Source organism: Trichechus manatus, unplaced genomic scaffold (genome assembly GCF_000243295.1).
Source record: "Trichechus manatus latirostris isolate Lorelei unplaced genomic scaffold, TriManLat1.0 scaffold00031, whole genome shotgun sequence".
Classification (NCBI taxonomy): domain Eukaryota; kingdom Metazoa; phylum Chordata; class Mammalia; order Sirenia; family Trichechidae; genus Trichechus; species Trichechus manatus.
In genome coordinates, this window is record NW_004443967.1 from 8591242 (window position 1) to 8606109 (window position 14868).

Consider the following 14868-nt stretch of genomic DNA (forward strand, 5'->3'; position numbering starts at 1 on the left):
ACAGGCCACCTTCAGGCTGCCTTCCACAGGCCACCTTCAGGCTGCCTTCCACAGGCCACCTTCAGGCTGCTAGTCTTTCCTTCTTTAGCGTTGCGCCAAAGATTCATGTAACTTGATTTTTCACCTGGATGAAAACGCTGGCAATCAGAGACCGTATGCAATGTTATTTCCTGAGGGTCCCAAACGCACCTGGGGGCAGCCAGGGCTATAACCATTTGGATGGAAATTACTTGCTGAAATACAGGCTTTGCAGTGACGTAAGATTCTGAATTGGTAAAAGATGGAGAAAGCCAGCAAGAGGTGGCCAGTGGTCACTGAGTGCTTTTAGTGGTTTATTTTGAAGCTTAGTGAAACAAGGGCAGATTTGGGTGTTAGCAATTTGACAGCGATCATGGACTGTTTTTGCTTTGAGGAGACAGAGAGGCAGTTAGAGATGGCTCTTAACCACTGGTAATAGGCGTATCTACCCAGTTAAAAACAGCAATGCAAATAGGGTGTGGGTGTTCCACGCTCTAAGAAACTATTTGTTCTATGCCTCCAGTGAAGATGGACTCGCCGTTGTTGTTAGCTGCTGTCAAGTCGATTCCGACTCACGGCAACCTCATGCATGCAGAGTAGAACTGCTCCATAGGGCTTTCAAGGCTGTGATCTTTTCGAAGCAGACTGCCAGGACTATCTCCCAAGGCTCTTCTGAGTGGGTTCGAACTGCCAACCTTCCGGCTAATGGTCAAGCATTTAATCCTTTGTGCCATCCAGGGACTCCGGAAGACTCCCTAGCAGAGTGGAATGGAAAACTGGGTAATTATTTTAGATACCAAGGCTTTGATTTTAAATTACCCAGAAAACCTGTGTGTTGCATTTTTGTTGTTGAAACTGAAGCAATTTTTAAAAATTATTTAGCAAACAGCTTAATTCTCTGTTTAATTTATTTAATGGACCCAACGTCAAAGATCCAGAGAATACAGAAAGCATCCACTCTTACATGAGAATAATTTTCAAACCTTTGTCTGAGGCCCTGCTTTTTATATCTGGCGGATGAAGCAGATTCTTGTGCTTCTCAGAGGGAAAGTTAACTCTCGTCCCGTTACCTCTTATTTCTTCTCTCTCCTTTCTTTTCTCCACCTACCTTCTACTTCCTACAGACTCATTGTTTTGTGGTTTCCAGTTCAGAATGCTTTGGTTAGTGTAGACAAAACATTTCATTGTTTGAGTTTAAAAAAAAAAATCAATTTGTGTCCAAGGTTACATCCAGGTTACTCTCTACAATGTTAACCATAGTTTCTGCCTTTTATATTTACTTCCTCTGGAGCTTCTGTGTCTAAAATATACCTTTCATTTAAAATAAAGTAAAACTGCTTGTTCTAGTTGGGCTTTGGGCTAGTAAGGGCTTTTTATTACAAGACGCCTTCCCTACCCGCCTCAACCACAGGACGAGATACATGTCCCAATCTCCTTTTCAGGAAGATGGCTGCGATTGCCAAAATACAGAAGCTCTGCAAAAAAATTTTTCTCTAACCATTTGATGGTTAAGAAGGAAAAAATACCTGGATTCTGAGGAATACTGCCTACACGTCAGCTTTTATCTCTATTTGATTTCCAGGCAGCTGGTTTCCAGCTTGATAAGAGTGGGTGCCCATACCTCGTGACCTAACCTGGTACCAGGTCCCTTGCTGTTTTATACTTCTGGGTGCCCGCTCTCTCCTTTTGTCTTCTGCTTTGACCTTAGTTTATTAACCTCATAACTCGGGCTACACAAACCTCTAGCGGGTGGCCAGCCACACCCCTCAGGCACGCGGCTGCCCCCTCCTGACACTCACTGCTGTTAGCCTGGCCGCGCTAAGCCAGAACAGACAGCTTCTCTCGTTTAGCATCTTCCCTCAGCGAGCCAGTGTTGAGTTCAAGTAGGTTAAAGCATTACATTTGTAAATTTCTAAAGGATCAAGTTGTGAAAAGAAGGGCAATCCTGTTCTTTGAGACTTTATTAGCCAGTAAATGCAATATGATACATTTATAGGAGGGAAGACCCAGATTTTCTGAACTTCACTGAGCCAGAAAGATGTGTTTTATTTCATAGAGTTTATGGAATGTCTGCTGCATAGGTGCATTTTTACAAGGCACTCCGTCGACTTGGGGTAATCATAAAGTAAAAATGGGCAGTGAGTACCTTCAGGTCTAAGTATAATTTATATGCACGTTTACCCAATCAAATGCAAAGACTCAAATCCGTGTGTTTTTAATTTTTGGTTTAATTTTTAAGCTCTTTAGTTGGCTTTTTTTGATGTAAAAAAAAAAACAACTTTAAAAATGTGGCTTGCAACTTTGCACAAAGTTGGTGTTAGCCATAATAAAATGCACTAGCTACAGTAACAAACACTCTTATCAGCAAAAAGTGACATGAAGTGACTTTAACAAGTTCTTCGCTGTGACCAAATAAATTGGAATTGCATGGTGAACCCATTATAACTCGTTATCATTATGTTAAGAAAAATGAGTTACTGGAACCTTTTACACAGAAAAGCAAGAAAGGTTTTTCAGATGACACCAAAATTCTAAAGATATATTTTGACATAGATCCTCTATTTTTTGCTATTTCATGGATTTAAAAAAAAGAAAAACTTCCTGAGCAGAGAAAAGTAAAAATTTTAGGACTGGCATGAAAAGTAGTATAAGCTATCAAGGAAAGATAGTGTAAATAGCAGGGCTAGATAATTGTTAGGAACGTAAGTAGGTAGTAGATAGGTAGATAGATACTTGTGGTTAGTTGCTGTCAAGCCAGCTCTGACTCATGGTGACCCATGTACAACAGAATGAAATATTGAAATCTTGCCTGGTCCTGCACCATCTTCATGAATGTTGGTATGCTTGAGTCCATTCTTGCAGCCACAGTGTATTCTGAATACCTTCCAATCCAGGAGGTTCATCTTCCAGCACTATATCAGACAATATCATGTTGTGATCCACAGGGCATTTTTTGGCTAATTTTCAGAAGTAAATTGCCAGGCCTTTCTTCCTAGTCTGTCTTAGTCTGGAACTTCCTTTGAAACCTGTCCACCATGGATGACCTTACTGGCATTTGAAATACTGGTAGCATATCTTCCAGCATCATAAGACATGCAAGCCATCATAGTACAGCAAAGTGACACACGGGTGATAGAGCTAGATAGATACCAGTTACCGTCAAGTTGATTCCAACTCATGGTAACCCCATGTGTTGGAGAGTAGAACTGTCCTTCATAGGGTTTTCATGGTTGCGACCTTTCAGAAGCAGATCTTCAGGCTTTTCTTCCAAGGTAACCTTTGTGGGTTCAAACAGCCAGTCTTTTGGTTAGTAACCCAGTGCTTAACTGTTTGCACTACTCGAGGACTCCTAGATAGATGGACAGACAGAAAAAAAGAAAGAATCTGGACAGATAGATACATAGATTTGAATCTCTTGTTTATATTTATCACAAGCCAGAAAGTTTGCTAACTTAGCAAGCAATTTACAAGGTTGTCATTGTTGTTAGGTGCTGTCAAGTTGGTTCCAACTCATAGTGATTCCATGTGCAACAGAACTAAACACTGTCTAGTCGTGCGCCGTCTTCACAATCCTTGCTACGTTTGAGCCTGTTGTTGCTGCCACTGTGTCAGTCCGTCTCTTGAGGGTCTTCCTCTTTTCCCGGACCCTCTACTTTAGCAAGTATGATGTCCTCCAGGGACTGGTCCCTCCTGATAACATGTCCAAAGTACATGAGACAAAGTCTCACCATCCTCTCTTCTAAGGACCATTTTGGCTGTACTACTTCCAAGACAGATTTGGTCATTCTTCTGGCAGTTCATGGTATATTCAATATTCTTCACCATCACCGTGATTCAAAGGTGTCCGTTTTTCTTCAGTCTTCCATATTCATTGTCGAACTTTCGCATGCATGTGAGACGATTGAAAATACCAATAAGGTGCAGCTTGGGTCAGGCACACCTTAGTCCTCAAAGTGTCATCTTTGCTTTTTAACACTTTAAAGAGGTCTTTGCTAGCATATCTGCCCAGTACATAAATATGTGATTTGATTTCTTGACTGCTGCTTCCATGGGCAGTGATTGTGGATCTAAGTAAAATGAAATCCTTGACAACTTCAATCTTTTCTCCATTTATCATTTATGTTGAGGTGTAATGCATACTGAAGGCTGTAGTCTGTGATCTTCATCAGTAAGTGCTTCAAGTTCTCTTTGCTTTTAGCAAGCAAGATTGTGTCCTCTGCGTATTGCAGATGTTTATGAATCTTCCTTCAATGCTGATGCCATGTTCTTCTTCATATAGTCCAGCTTCTTGGATTATTTGCCCAGTTTACAGGTTGAATAAGTATGGTGAAAGGATATAACCCTGACACATGCCTTTCCTGATTTTAAACCATGAAGTATTCTCTTGTTCTGTTAGAACGACTACCTCTTGATCATTGTACAGATTCCTCATGAGTGCAGTTAAGTGTTCTGGAATTCCCATTCTTCACAATGTTATCCATAATTTGTTATGATCCATACACTCGCATGCCTTTGCATAGTCAATAAAACACAGGTAAACATCTTTCTGGTATTCTCTGCTTTCAGCCAGGATCCATCTGACATCAGCAATGATTTCCCTCATTCCACATCATCTTCTGAATCCAGCCTGAATTTCTGGCAGTTCCCTGTTAATACACTGCTGCAGCCACTTTTGAATGATCTTCAGCAAAATTTTACTTGTGTATGATATTGTTTGATAATTTCCACATTCGGTTGGATCACCTTTCTTGGCAATAGGCATAAATATGGATCTCTTTCAGTCAGTTGGCCAGGTAGCTGTCTTCCAAATTTCTTGGCATAGACAAGTGAGCACTTCAAGCGCTGCATCCATTTGTTGAACACCTCAATTGGTATTCCCTCATTTCCTGGAGCCTTGTTTTTCACCAGAGCCTTCAGTGCAGCTTGGACTTCTTCCTTCAGTACCATAGGTTCCTGATCATATGCTATCTCCTGAAATGGTTGAAAGTCGACCAATACTTTTTCATATAGTGACTCCGTGTATTCCTTCCATCTTCTTTTGATGTTTCCTGCGTCATTTAATATTTTCCTCCATAGAATCCTTCGATATTGCAACTCAAAGCTTGAATTTTTTCTTCAGTTCTTTCAGCCTGAGAAATACAGAGCAGGTTCTCCCCTTTTGGTTTTCTAACTCCAGCTCTTTGCACATAATACTTTGTCTTCTAGAGACACCCTTTGAAATCTTCTGTTCAGCTCTTGTACTTCATCATTTCTTCCTTTTGCTTTAGCTACTTGACATTTAAGAGCAAGTTTCAGAGACTCTTTTGACAACCATTTTGGTCTTTTCTTTCTTTCCTGTCTTTTTAATTACCTCTTGCTTTCTTCATGTATTATGTCCTTGATGTCATTCCACAACTCATCTGGTCTTTGGTTATTAGTGTTCAATGCATCAAATCTATTTTTGAAATGATCTCTAAATTCAGGTGGGATATACTCAAGGTTGTACTTTGGCTTTTGTGGATTTGTTCTAATTTTCTTCAGTTTCAACTTGAACTCGCATAGGAGCAGCTGAGGGTCTGTTCCACAGTCAGCCCTTGGCCTTGTTCTGCCTGATGATTTTGAACTTTTTTATCATCTCTTTCCACAGATGTAGTTGATTTGATTCCTGTATATTCCATCTGGCTTGGTTCACTTGTGTAATCACCATTTATGTTGTTGAAAAAGGTATTTGCAATGAAGAAGCCATTGGTCTTGTGAAATTCTATCACACAATCTCCAGCATCGTTTCTATCACCAAGGTAATATTTTCCAATTACCGATCCTTCTTCTTTGTGTCCAACTTTCACATTCCAATCACCAATAATTATCAATGCATCCCAATTGTATGTTCGATCACTTTCGGACTGCAGAAGTTGGTAAAAATCTGCAATTTCTTCATCTTTCACTATATTACACAGTGTTCCACCACTATTTATAAGCTTTTCACTGGCTGATTCTTTTCAGAAGTACACCACTGGGTCCTTCTTCCTAGTCTGTCTTAGTCTGGAAGCTCAGCTGAAACCTGTCCACCATCGGTGACCCTGCTGGTACTTGAATACAGGTGGCATAGCTTCCAGCATCACAGCAACATGCAAGCCCTCACCATGCAACAAACTGACAGACAAATGAGGGAAATAAATGTATAAAAGTGCCCATTTTCTCACATCCTTATCTTTCCATTTGAGTGAGTAAACATTTATATTTTGTTATTGTTTTGATATGCATTTACTTAATTTGAGTGTGATCGAGACTTTCTCTTTATTTACTATTTGTATTCTTTGTGAATTGCCTGTTCACATTTTGTCCGTTTTTCTTTGGGGCTGTTTGTTTTTCCTTTACCGGTTTGCTGTAACTCCTTATGTATTTTGGATATTAATCCTCTCTCTGTCAAATATAGGTTTGCTATGAGTCGGAATCGACTCGATGGCAAAGAGTTTGGGTTTTTTTTACTTTGTTCTGTTAAATATGCTGCAAATATTTCCTTCCAGTCTGTTGCTTATCTTTTAAACTTTGTTTATTTCTGACTCCTATTTTAGCATGTGAAAATATTGCTAGCATTTAAAATGATGAGAAATCAATTAACTAACATTTTTTCAGTTCCACATTCATTGCTATTGAAATAATTTTTAAATATACACTTGAATTTTATTGATTTTACTCTGAAAGAATTTACAATATAAACAGTTTTAAAGTGTTTCTTTCTGTACTTCAAATATTTCCCGCTATATTAAGCACTGTGTCATATAATTATCACATTCACCTTTTAAATTATATCTATTTTAGATAAGATAAAAAGAAATTCCAAATATGAAAAGTTTATTTTTGCACCTGTGGTAGATAGACCCTAAGGTGACTCCCAGTGAGCCCCTCCTTCTGGTGTTCATGTCCTTGTATAATCCCCTCCCATTTTGTGTGGACATGTGACTTGGTTCTAACCAGTAGAATATGACCAGTGCCAGATTAAGGCATGTGAGGGCCCTAAACACTGATAATCTGTGGTGTCCCCTCCTTTGCTTACTCATGCATTTGAACTATGTGAATTAAAGATATACGTGTGTATGTGTATGTGTGCGTGTGTATATATACATGTGTGTATATATGTGTGTGTGTGTGTGTTAGCTATCTAAATGAATAATTTCTTTTAGAAGAACAGCACAAAGCTGGTTCCTACGAGGCGGAGGTTAAAGATGTCCCAAATATCCAACTTTTCCAAACTGCTGTACATCATCTCTAACATCAACTACTTCTCTTCCACTCAGTACCCTCGCTCCCATCTTTGGGTTCCATAATTTGATGCAAAGTCTCACAGAACTCATGAACCATCAAGGAAATGGCTCACATGGTTGTGGAGGCTGGCAAGTCCCAAATCCATGGATCAGGCATCAGGCTGGAGGCTTCTCTTGACTCACATAGTTGCAGGGGCTGACGAACCCAAATCAGAAGGTCAGATGATAGGCTGCTGGCTCAAGTTCTAAAAACTGGAGGTCAGATGATGATGGGTGTGGTACAGGATCCAGAGCAAGAGAGAGAGTTTTGCCAGAGCATTCATTTTTTTTATATTGGATGCAGATCATATCCTCGAGGAAACTTGCCTTACTTGAGCAAGGCATTGCAAGTGTATGACTTGAATAAGGGTGGTAGGGTGGTGACTGGGGTAAGGGTGGTGACTTGACAAGATATATCCCACCCTAATCCTACCTTTTTAACATAATGGACAACCCACTCCCAAATGAGACAATAACCACAGGCACAGTGGTTAGTATCCACAACCCATCACAAAATGGAGGATAATTACATCAGACCACAAAATGGAGAATGACCACATCATTACATAACTGCCATATTACATCATAACATAATTGCCAAACCACTGAAAATCATGGCCCAATGAAGTTAGCACACAACCTTAACCGTCACAGGTTTCATACACCTTATTTGTATTAGCAACAAACTGTCCAATCCCTGTGGTGGTCCACAAGCAACCCATTTGCACAGTTCCATCCAATCATTATGTGAGAGTCACAAAGACTATGGCCAGAAGGTCCATATTAAGTAATTCACTGCACCAAACTATTCATGATGCAACTTTTTTAAAAAGGCAACTATAATATTAGCAATTGAACGCAAAAGTGGCATATGCCACTTTAGCAGAATGAGATGAACTGGATTATAAAATTTTTAGTGGATACAGGGTACTAAGATTTTTACTATATACCACATTTTCTGCAAAAAGAATATTCTACATATTCTACAACAAAGATGAGTCAGTGAACTTAGTTGTTTCAACAATCAATGTAAAATGCTACTGCTCTCCAACAACAAAAAATTGACTTTCCCAGTTTTGCTTTAAACGGCTCATACTTCAATTTTGATGCTTGTTTTGCAATAAATGCTATAATTATAAGTAAACAAATGAAAAAGTATCATAAAAGAAAATTAAATGATCAGAAAACAAATATTACAACAAATTACTATATTTTATTTTTATATCTTTCATCTCTAACATGTTATAATTAAAAACATTTCTTTCTATTCTTTGCTCTTACAAATTCTTCAATGATTTCATCACAATTAAGCTGCTGAAAAACATTTGCTTCCATACATAATAAGGATAATGAATCAAGTCTTTCTTGAATCATTGTTTTACACTGAGGGTTTTTGAGTCTTTTTAGGGAAGAAAATGAGCATTCTATTGCACAGTTTGTGATCATTAAAGTAATGAATATGGGTAAACCAATTTCAACATTGAGAAATATGCATTTATTTTATCTCTTATTATGGAATTATCATACATGCCTACATGAGTAAAATTTGTCTTTCCTGAATTTGTAAACTTACATCCTATGTAAGAATGAGATGTCACACTTCTCCATAAAGGTTTGTATTTAAGTTACCAGGATAAGCCACATTGTTTAAGAAGGAAAATCTATTTGGAAGAACTTCATACACTTTTGCCTGTCTTCTCACACAAGATTCAAGTGTGTCAATGTTGGCGTAGTATGTGGTTATGCGAAATTGACCTCTGGTACTCAATGATACTTCTGAAGCACTTCCATCATTTACTTGTTTCTTTCTAATGCTTCTGCAACAGTGAACTGCTTGATAATCAGTATTTGGTAGTATTTGTTTCGTTGTGTTTTCAAAAGTTTCGAACTCTTCTTTTAAATTATGTAAATACCCTGTTAATGACTGGTAGAGATCTGTGCAAGTCTTTAAATTTGCTTCTGAATCTTGGAGAGCTTGACTCATCCAATGAAAATGCTGCAATATATTATTTCCACACAACCAACATAAACGCATACCTAGTGTTCGTATTTTGTTGGCAATGCTTTCAGCTCCTCTTTTGGAATCTCCTTTTTGTGTCTGGTCTTCAGCAATATTTTCTAAGGTATCTAGAATTCAACTGTACAATTTTAGGATTGCACTCATCGCTACAGTATGTGCTTCCCGACGTGTGTTAGAAAGACATTTTACTACTTGATCATTGCCTAAAAATGTTTTAAGAACTGTTTACGGTGAGTAGAGGCAACAAAAAATGTGTAGAGTAACTGAACGTTAGAAAAAAAACAGCTACTTCTGACAACAATCTACTGCACTGTGTCCTACAAGATTAAGTGAATGCACAGCACATGGTATGAAAATAGCATATTTGTTACATTCTAAAATTTTCTGTTACATGCCTTTATAACATCCTGACATATTGGCAGCGTTGTCATAAGACTGGCCTCTTCACTTAGAAAAATCAGTTTTGCAAACTTCAGATAAATAGTGAAGTACTTGATTTGCAGTTTCTTCACTTTTTAAGCCAACGATTTTTTAAGCTGATAAATTTGATAAATGGCTCTACAGGTTTCCACCTGTTGGAGATACGTATCTTAAAACAATACTTAGCTGTCTGAGAAAGATCAGGAGTGGAATCTACAGACAAACTGAAATATAAAGCTATATTTATTTCACTGAAAATAGTTAATCCAACTTTATCACTTATTAAGTTCATGAATTCTCACACGTTGTTTTAGACATATACGATGGGTTGCCCTTTCTGTGTTACCGTATTTTGAGATGGGACCTGCTAAAAATGGATCAAACTGAGCAACAAGTTCAAGTAAACCCCCCAAATTTCCATTTTGTGGGGACCCAAACACTTCATTTCTTCATGAAAAGATACTGCACATTCAGCGATTTTTATGACAGCCATAACGCGTTGCAAAACGGCTTTCTAATACTGATGTTCTTCATTAAATTGTGTTTCTAGTTCATGAGTTAAACCAAAATCATGTCTTCAATGTAAATATGGCAACATACAATCTCTGTGAATTGAACTGTTTTCGTATTTATTGATCATGTTCGAATTGCACCGATCGCTAAATCCATCTGTAGCAAATCGAGAATTAAATGATTTAGGACCAAATAGTTTGCAAACAAAACAATATACAGAGCTGACCATGGACAGTATCCAGTCCCTTTTATAATTTTCACCATTAGTTTTGCTCCCTAGAAATATGTTTTGGCTACAGAACCTTGTTTACCATCCAGAAATTTTCAACACAAATTTTCAAATGGTCCAATGTGATGCCGACAATCATTCGACCCTCTTTTGATACTGTAATTTATATAATTAGAAGCAAAATATTCCACAAAGCAGGATCTGTATTTCTGTTATTTATTGGGTTTGCAGATGCAACAATTTCAGATTCTAAAATAATTTTACTTTCTACACCATTAATTTTTTTACTACAGCAAGGAATGGATGCAGAATTTGGAACAAATTCTGTCATATTTATTTTTGCTGTTAGTAATCTCAGCACTAATGGTACTATTACAATGATTTGCACCCATTAAACTCGAGCATTCAACAGAAGTGTCTTCTGATTCATTACGTTTTAAAAAGGAAGTTAATTTTTGAATTATCTTTAAATAAACAAAAAAAACCTCATTGCCATTGAGTCGATTCCAACTCATAGCAACCCTATAGTACAGAGTAGAACTGCCCCATAGGGTTTCCAAGGCTGTAATCTTTATGGAAGCAGACTGTCACATCTTTCTTCCACAGAGCGGCTGTATTGTCTTCAGGAATTCACAAATCCTTTTCTTTTTATCTTCTGTGAACTTTCATTTTTGTGCTCCACTTAATTGTTGCCGTTTCATTTTACCTGGATATAAAATTATGTCACTTTTGAATTTGGATCTACCATAGCAAATAAATTTGAATAATTGAAAATAATATTTATAAAATGAGTAAAATTTATAAAATAAAATTTACATTTGAATTTGGACGTTCACAAAAAATTTATATTTGAAAATTAGTAAGTAAAACAAATTGATTTGGAACATGTAATTTTGTTCTTCAGGTCTGAGACAGTCAAAAGAAACAGTACTTACAAGGCAATCAGAAATAATTTTATTCATTTGTCATACGATGTTTGTTGGCGGGCCCTTAGCAGAACTCCACAAGCATTTTTCATCTTGAAATAAGACTTAAAACTTGTGCACTCACTTTCCATCCTTTGATACTGTGTCTTCACAATTCATTGGACTACTGCTGATATCCAGTGGGGTCGAGAGCAATCGCAAACAGCATGATGCAAATACAAAGTTATGCTCAGTCTGAAGAAGCATTTTGTTTTGCTTTACACAGGACCAGTGTCTTAGTTATCTACTGCTGCTATAACATAAATACCACAAGTGGATGGCTTCAACAAACAGAAGTTTATTCTCCCACAGTCTAGGAGGCTAGAAGTCCAAATTTAGGGTGTCAGCTCTAGGGGAAGGCTTTCTCTTCTCTGTCAGCTCTGGAGGAAGGTCCTTGTTATCCATCTTCCCCTGGACTTGGAGATTCTCAGTGCAGAAACCCCAAGTCCAAAGGAGGCACTGCTCTCCTGGCTCTTGTTTCTTGGTGGTATAAAGTCCCCCTGTCTCTCTGCTAGCTTCTCTCTTTTCTTATCTCAAAAGAGATTGACTTAAGACCCAACCCAATCTTGTAGATTGAGTCCTGCCTCATTAACATAAGTGGCACTAATAGTACCTCATTAACACTATAGAGCTAGGATTTACAACACATGAGAAAATCACATCAGATGACAAAATGGTGGACAATCACACAATACTGGGAATCATGGCCTAGCCAAGTTGATACCCATTTTGGGGAGACACAATTCAATCCATAAAGATCAGATATATCATGAGTCATTTGACTACAGTTCTGCTGGTGCATTCTTATGTTGTCGACAAGAGAGAACTGAATTTGAAGTTACAACTGATAGGTCCAAACTGAAAAAGAAAATATAATTGTCATCATATACAAAATTTATAGTTTCATTTAGTGTCCTGCCAGTTCCCTTCCACTGTGGTGCTCGCTTTTCCTTGTGTCCTGTCTGCTTGGCATTTATCGGTGTTTGCTTTGGACAACTTCTGTTCCTGTTTTGTTGATGCCCTTAGTCTGTGTTTACCTTGCTTATTGGGTAATCCATCCCTGAACACGGCAACAATCACTCTAGTGATTACAATGTATGGCTCTGTCTTGCTAGCTCTGGCTCTTGCTCTCCTGCTTCCATGTTGTGAACCACCTTTGGAGAGGTCCATGTGGCAGGGAACTGTGGGTGGCCTCTAGGAACCGAGGGCCTCAGCTATATAGCCATAAAGAAAAGATTTCTGCCAACAATCTAAATGAGCTTGGAAGCAAATTCCTCCTCAGTCAAGCCTCTAGATGAGAAAGTAGCCCAGCCAACGCCTTGGTTGCAGCCTTGTAAAACCCTTAGCAAATGACCCAGATAGGCTAAGCCCAGACTCCTAAACTACAGACACTTTAAGATAATAAATGTGTTTTTTTAAGTAGCTAAGTTTGTACTGAGGGCACTGGTGGTTCAGTGGTAGAATTCTTACCCTCCATGTATGAGACCTGGCCTCGATTCCCAGCCAATGCACCTCATGTGCAGATACTATCCATCTGTCAGTAGAGGCTTATGCATTGCTAGGTTGTTGAACAGGTTTCAGCAGAGCTTCCAGACTAACACAGACTACGAAGAAAGGCCTGGTGATCTACTTCTGAAAATCAACCAATGAAAACCCTATGTATCACAATGGTCCAATCCTGTTGTGCATGGAGTCATCATGAGTTGGGAGCCAACTTGACAGCAACTAACAACAACAACAAGTTTGTAGCAATTTGTTAAACAGAACCCACATTTAAACATACCTAGACATCTTTAAGGGGAAAAGAGTAGTAAGGACCAGACAATTGAATTATTTACCATATTTTTACGCCAACAATGCACACCTTCTATGTTTGTTTGCCAACTGTGCCCTCCTCCCACGAGGTATTTTTGTAAGCACTGCTATTGCTGTTTAAAAAAAAAAAAAAATGGCATAGCAGCGTTTATGAGAATACCTCACAGGGGGAGGGAGCAGTTGGCAAACAAACGTAGAAGGCATGCGTCATTTGTGTAAAAATACGGTATTCTTTGGAGCTAATCTTTTTAATTATTTAAATTTTCTAGCCCAATAATGGAGTTTCAAGATTTTACTATTACAGTATTAATGTAATAGATCATGCCATTGGAACTTGGGGAAAACTAATAGACCAAGCTTTACAATTCCTAGAAATACATTGGATAAGATACCTAGCATGTTTAATGATGAGCCTGATTACTGATATTTTGACTGTGTACGCACTGAAACAAATACAGTCAACACACTGGGGCCTTTCAAACTCGCAGCTACTTCTATGTTTAGTGAACAAAGCTGTAAGTAACAATAAAAAGTGAGAAAATAAAACCTCCTGTTCAATGGAGGAATTTCTGACTGTTCTATCACCAGCCTTTCTCTGCTTTTTTTTTCTCCTCTAATTCTTGCAGTGATAACTTCTGTGATTTGTCTTTCCTTTTACATTCTTCTTCCCTTTCTTCCTTCTATTTTTCCTTTACTGACCATATTTCTGTAATACATAGATTGAGATGCCATTTTTATTAACTTTAAGGATTCAGCTTTTTAAAAAATCTTATTAAATAATTGGGTGATCAGACTCAATGTTTTTTTCAGACTTAGCTCGTAAAAAAGTTTCATTGCTACACTACACAAGGGTACAGAGATCAATTACCTCATTCTCTTTGTTCCGTGAGGATTTCCCCGAGACACGCTGTCTCGTTCCTATCTGTGTCCATTTAAACTTGCACAGGTGTAGAGTATGTGCATTTCAAGCTTTACTATCCTTGCCTTTCTCCAGCCTGCACTCTCATCAGTCTTGATACGAGATTCCCTTTCCACAGAAAGATCCAGCCAAAGACTTTCATTCCACTTGAAATCTTGGTTCTCACCTTTCCCAGCTTTGTCTGTGTTTATAGGTGTCGGAATAAATTTCCAGCTCATTTTCCATACTTCTCACAGCACTTTTCACTTTTCTGCACCTCTTTTATTTTTAGTTTTTGGAGGGCAGAAAACCATAACGCCTAAGACCGTGCTTTCTTAATCGTAGGAACTGAATAAATGACTAAGCCAATGAACAATTATTAGAATTTAAAGATGCTCTAATCGTTAAGAGCTCGGCTGCTAACCAAAAGGTTGGCAGTTCAAATCCGCCAGCCGCTCCTTGGAAACCCTATGGGGCAGTTCTACTCTGTTCTGTGGGGTCGCTGTGAATTGGAATCGACTTGACGACAGCGGGTTTGGTTTTTTGGCTTTTGGTAAAGACACTTAACCCAGTGGTTCTTGAATTTTAGATTTCACAGATTGGTGAAATTGAAGGAAAAAAAATGGTAAACCAACTTAGAATTGCCATTTTTTAAATTTTTGGCAAGTAAAAAGTGAAAACAAGCAATTATCTGCTATCACCATTAT